The sequence below is a fragment of the Arachis ipaensis genome, chromosome B8, assembly GCF_059453495.1.
Source record: "Arachis ipaensis isolate K30076 ecotype BB chromosome B8, ASM5945349v1, whole genome shotgun sequence".
In the NCBI taxonomy this organism is placed as follows: domain Eukaryota; kingdom Viridiplantae; phylum Streptophyta; class Magnoliopsida; order Fabales; family Fabaceae; genus Arachis; species Arachis ipaensis.
The window spans coordinates 32,819,078-32,824,680 of record NC_142443.1 but is presented as its reverse complement, the minus strand read 5'-3'; positions in this window follow the sequence as shown (position 1 = coordinate 32,824,680).

Genomic DNA, 5,603 nt, shown 5'->3' with positions numbered 1-5,603 from the left:
AAGCTGTGATTAATGTTGACAGAGGAGAGTTGGTCCTTCAGTTGAATGAGGACTACCTTGTATTCAAGACTCAAGGTTCTCCTTCTGTAACTATGGAGAGGAAGCATGAAAAGAAGTGCTTGTTGGGAGGCAACCCAATGTTATTTAATTATATCTATTTATTTTCCATTGCTATTTTATGTTTTCTTTAGGTTGATGATCATGTGAACTCACAAAATAACTAAAAAATCAAAAACAGAATGAAAAACAGCATTAAAAATAGCTCACCCTGGAGGAAGAACTTATTGGCATTTCAACATCTGTAAAAAGCATCAGACTAGCGTTTAACGCCAGAAAGAAGCATCAAGCTGGCGTTAAACGCCAAAAACAAGCACCAGACTGGCGTTTAACGCCAGAACAGAGCATCTACTTGGTGTTTAACGCCAAGAATGGGAGAAAAGCTGGCGTTTAATGCCAAAAGTGCACTCTAAGGGCGTTTTGCACGCCTATATAGAGCAGGGATGCTAAGTCCTTGGCCCCTCAGGATATGTGGGCCCCACAGGATCCCCACCTACCCCACCTCTTCTTCTCTCCTCTTCACACCCTTTCATAACACTCTTCCCCAAATACCCCTCACCAATCACATCCATAACTCTTCCCCAAATACCCTTCACTATTCACATCCATCCACTCTTCCCCAAAAGTCTCACCTACCTCCAAATTCAAAATCCTTTCCCTCCCAAACCCAACCCTAATACACGAAACCTAACCCTTCTCCCACCCCTATATAAACCCCTCTACACTACCTCATTTTCACACATCACAAACACTTCTTTCCCCCCTTGGCCGAAAACACACTTCCCCTTCTTCTCCTCCATTTTCTTCTTCTCCTACTATTTTCCTTCTTCTTTTGCTCGAGAACGAGCAAACATTTTAAGTTTGGTGTGGTAAAAGCGCTGCTTTTTATTTTTTCATAACCATTAATGGCACCTAAGGCCAGAGAAACCTCAAGAAAGAGGAAAGGAAAGGCAATTGCTTCCACCTCTGAGTCATGGAAGATGGAGAGATTCATCTCAAAGGACCATCAAGACCACTTCTATGAAGTTGTGGCCAAGAAGAAGGTGATCTCTGAGGTCCCTTTCAAGCTCAAAAGGAGTGAGTATCCGGAGATCCAACATGAGATTAGAAGAAGAGGATGGGAAGTTCTCTTCAATCTTATCCAACAAGTTGGGATCTTAATGGTTCAAGAGTTCTATGCAAACGCATGGATCACTAAGAACCATGATCAAAGTATGAACCTGAATCCAAAGAATTGGCTTACAATGGTTCGGGAGAAATACTTAGATTTCAGTCCGGAAAATGTAAGGTTGGCGTTCAACTTGCCAATGATGCAAGAAAACGCACGCCCTTACACTAGAAGGGTCAACTTTGATCAAAGGTTGGACCAAGTTCTCATGGACATATGTGTGGAAGGAGCTCAATGGAAAATTGACTCAAGAGGCAAGCCGGTTCAACTAAGAAGGCTTGACCTCAAGCCAGTGGCTAGGGGATGGTTGGAGTTCATCCAACGCTCAATCATTCCCACTAGCAACCGGTCTGAAGTTACTATAGACCGGGCCATCATGATCCATAGTATCATGATTGGGGAGGAGATAGAAGTTCATGAGATTATACCTCAATAACTCTACAAGGTGGCTGACAAGTCTTCCACTTTGGCAAGGTTAGCCTTTCCTCACCTCATTTGTCACCTCTGCAATTCGGCTGGGATTGTCATAGAGGGAGACATCCTAATTGAAGAGGACAAGCCCATCACTAAAAAGAGGATGGAGCAAATAAGAGAGCCCACTCATGGACCTCAACAAGAGCATGAGGAAATTCCTCATCATGAAATCCCTGAGATGCCTCAAGGGATGCACTTTCCTCCACAAAACTATTGGGAGCAATTTAACACCTCCCTAGGAGAATTAAGTTCCAACATGGGACAACTAAGGGTGGAGCACCAAGAGCATTCCATCCTCCTCCATGAAATTAGAGAAGATCAAAGAGCTATGAGGGAGGAGCAACAAAGGCAAGGAAGAGACATAGAGGAGCTCAAGAGCACCATTAGTTCTTCAAGAAGAGGAAGACGCCACCCTCACTAAGGAGGACCCGTTCCTTAATCTCCTTGTTCTTATTTTTATGTTTTTCGGTTTTTGAGCCTTATGTTTATTTATGTTTGTGTCTTTAATGATCATTAGTGTCTAGTAACTATGTCTTAAGCTATGAATGTCCTATGAATCCATCACCTTTCTTAAATGAAAAATGTTTTAACCACAAAAGAACAACAAGTACATGATTTCGAATTCATCCTTGAAATTAGTTTAATTATTTTGATGTGGTGACAATACTTTTTATTTTCTGAATGAATGCTTGAACAGTGCATATGTCTTTTGAATTTGTTGTTTATGAATGTTAAAATTGTTAGCTCTTGAAAGAATGATGAAAAAGGAGAAATGTTATTGATAATATGAAAAATCATAAAATTGATTCTTGAAGCAAGAAAAAGCAGTGAACAGAAAAAAAACTTGCAAAAAAAAAAAGAGAAAAAAATATGCAAAAAAATAAAAGAAAAAGAAAGAAAAAGAAAAAGCAAGTAGAAAAAGCCAATAACCCTTTAAACCAAAAGGCAAGGGTAAAAAAAGGATCCAAGGCTTTGAGCATTAATGGATAGGAGGGCCCAAAGGAATAAAATCCTGGCCTAAGCGGCTAAACCAAGCTGTCCCTAACCATGTGCTTGTGGCGTGAAGGTGTCAAGCCAAAAGCTTAAGACTGAGCGGTTAAAGTCGTGATCCAAAGCAAAAAGAGTGTGCTTAAGAACCCTGGACACCTCTAATTGGGGACTCTAGCAAAGCTGAGTTACAATCTGAAAAGGTTCACCCAGTTATGTGTCTGTGGCAATTATGTATCCGGTGGTAATACTGGAAAACAAAGTGCTTAAGGCCACGGCCAAGACTCATAAAGTAGCTGTGTTCAAGAAGCAACATACTGAACTAGGAGAATCAATAACACTATCTAAATTTTGAGTTCCTATAGATGCCAATCATTCTGAACTTTAAAGGATAAAGTGAGATGCCAAAACTATTCAGAGGCAAAAAGCTACTAGTCACGCTCATCTGATTAGAGCTAAGTTTCATTGATATTTTGGAATTTATAGTATATTCTCTTCTTTTTATCCTATTTGATTTTCAGTTGCTTGGGGACAAGTAACAATTTAAGTTTGGTGTTGTGATGAGCAGATAATTTATACGCTTTTTGGCATTGTTTTTACATAATTTTCAGTATGATTTAGTTAGTTTTTAGTATATTTTTATTAGTTTTTAAATAAAAATCTCATTTCTAGACTTTACTATGAGTTTGTGTGTTTTTCTATGATTTCAGGTATTTTCTGGCTAAAATTGAGGGACTTGAGCAAAAATCTGATTCAGAGGCTAAAGAAGGACTGCAGATGCTGTTGGATTCTGATCTCCCTGCACTCGAAATGGATTTTCTGGAGCTATAGAAACCCAATTGGCACGCTCTCAATTGCGTTGGAAAGTAGACATCCAGGGATTTCCAGAAATATATAATAGTCCATACTTTGCCCGAGTTTTGATGTTGTAAACTGGCGTTCAAACGCCAACTTCCTACCCTATTCTGGAGTTAAACGCCAGAAACAGGTTGCAAATCAGAGTTAAACGCCAGAAACAGGCTACAACCTGGCATTTAACTCCAAAAAGAGTCTCTACACATGAAAGCTCAATGCTTAACCCAAGCACACACCAAGTGGGCCCGGAAGTGGATTTCTACATCAATTACTTAGTTTCTGTAACCCTAGCTACTAGTTTAGTATAAAAACTACTTTTAGTGATTTTATTTCACATCTTTTGAATAATTTTATGTTCAGAGATCACGTTTAGGGGGCTGGACATTCGGCCATGCCTAGACCTTTCACTTATGTATTTTCAACGGTGGAGTTTCTACACCCCATAGATTAAGGTGTGGAGCTCTGCTGCTCCTCATGAATTAATGCAAAGTACTATTATTTTTCTATTCAATTCAAGCTTATTCATATTCTAAGATATTCGCTTGCACTTCAACATGATGAATATGATGATCCGTGACACTCATCACTATTCTCAACCTATGAACGCGTGCCTGACAACCACTTCCGTTCTACCTTAGATCGAGCGTGTATCTCTTAGCCTCCATTCCAAAAGATCGGAGTCTTCGTGGTATAAGCTAGAATTATTGGTGGCCATTCCTGAGATTTGGAAAGTCTAAACCTTGTCTGTGGTATTCCGAGTAGGATCTGGGAAGGGATGACTGTGATGAGCTTCAAACTCGCGAGTGTTGGGCGTAGTGACAGACGCAAAAGGATCAATGGATCCTATTCCAACATGATCGAGAACCGACAGATGATTAGCCGTGCGGTGACAGCGCATTTGGACCATTTTCACTGAGAGGACGGGAAGTAGCCATTGACAACGGTGATGCCCAACATACAGCTTGCCATGGAAAGGATTATGAATGATTGATTGAAGGTAGTAGGAAAGCAGAGATTCAGAAGGATCAAAGCATCTCCATACGCTTATCTGGAATTCTCACCAATGAATTACATAAGTATCTCTATCTTATGTTATATTTTATTTGTATTTTAATTATCAAATCTCCATAACCATTTGAATCCACCTGACTGAGATTTACAAGATGACCATAGCTTGCTTCAAGCCGACAATCTCCGTGGGATTGACCCTTACTCATGTTAGGTTTATTACTTGGACGACCCAGTGCACTTGCTGGTTAGTTGTGCGAAGTTGTGAAGAAGAATTTAGATTATGAACGTGCGTATAAAGTTTTTGGCGCCGTTGCTGGAGAATGAACAATCACTATTTCGTGCACCAACAGGTTACTGAGAGACTTGTTGAGAAGGAAGCTCCAAACAAGACTAAAGATATTGTAGCACATGCCCCCTCTAGACACCCAGACAACCCCTTTCTGGTTGATCTTGAGAAATCTCTCGCGTTGCCTAAGGCACCAGAGTACAAGCCAAAGATGCCATATCCTCAAAGACTTCAATAGGAGACCAAGGATAGGTAACTTTCAAAGTTCTTGGATGTCTTTAAAAAGTTGCAAATCAATATTCTTTTTGCTAAGGTTTTGGAGAAAATGCCTCTCTATGTCAAGTTCATGAAGGGTTTACTTTCCAAGAAGAAGACTTTAAAGGAGATGAGATAGTAGTCCTGACCAAGGAATGTAGTGCCATAATTCAGAGTAATTTACCAAAGAAGATGCCAGATCCAGGGAGATTTTAGATTCCATGTACTATTGGGAGCCCGACCTTTGACACAACCTTATGTGATCTAGGTGTAAGTATCAATTTAATGCCCTTGTCGGTGATAAAGCAGTTGCAAATCAAAGAGGCACAACCAACACAGATAGCATTACAAATGGCGGATAAGTCTCTGAAACATGCACATGGAACAGTAGAGAATGTCTTGGTCAAGGTGGAAAAATTCTTTCTCCTAGCAGATTTTGTAATTCTAGACATGGGAGAGGATGAAAATGCCTCTATAATCCTAGGAAGACCATTCCTAGCCACCAGGAGG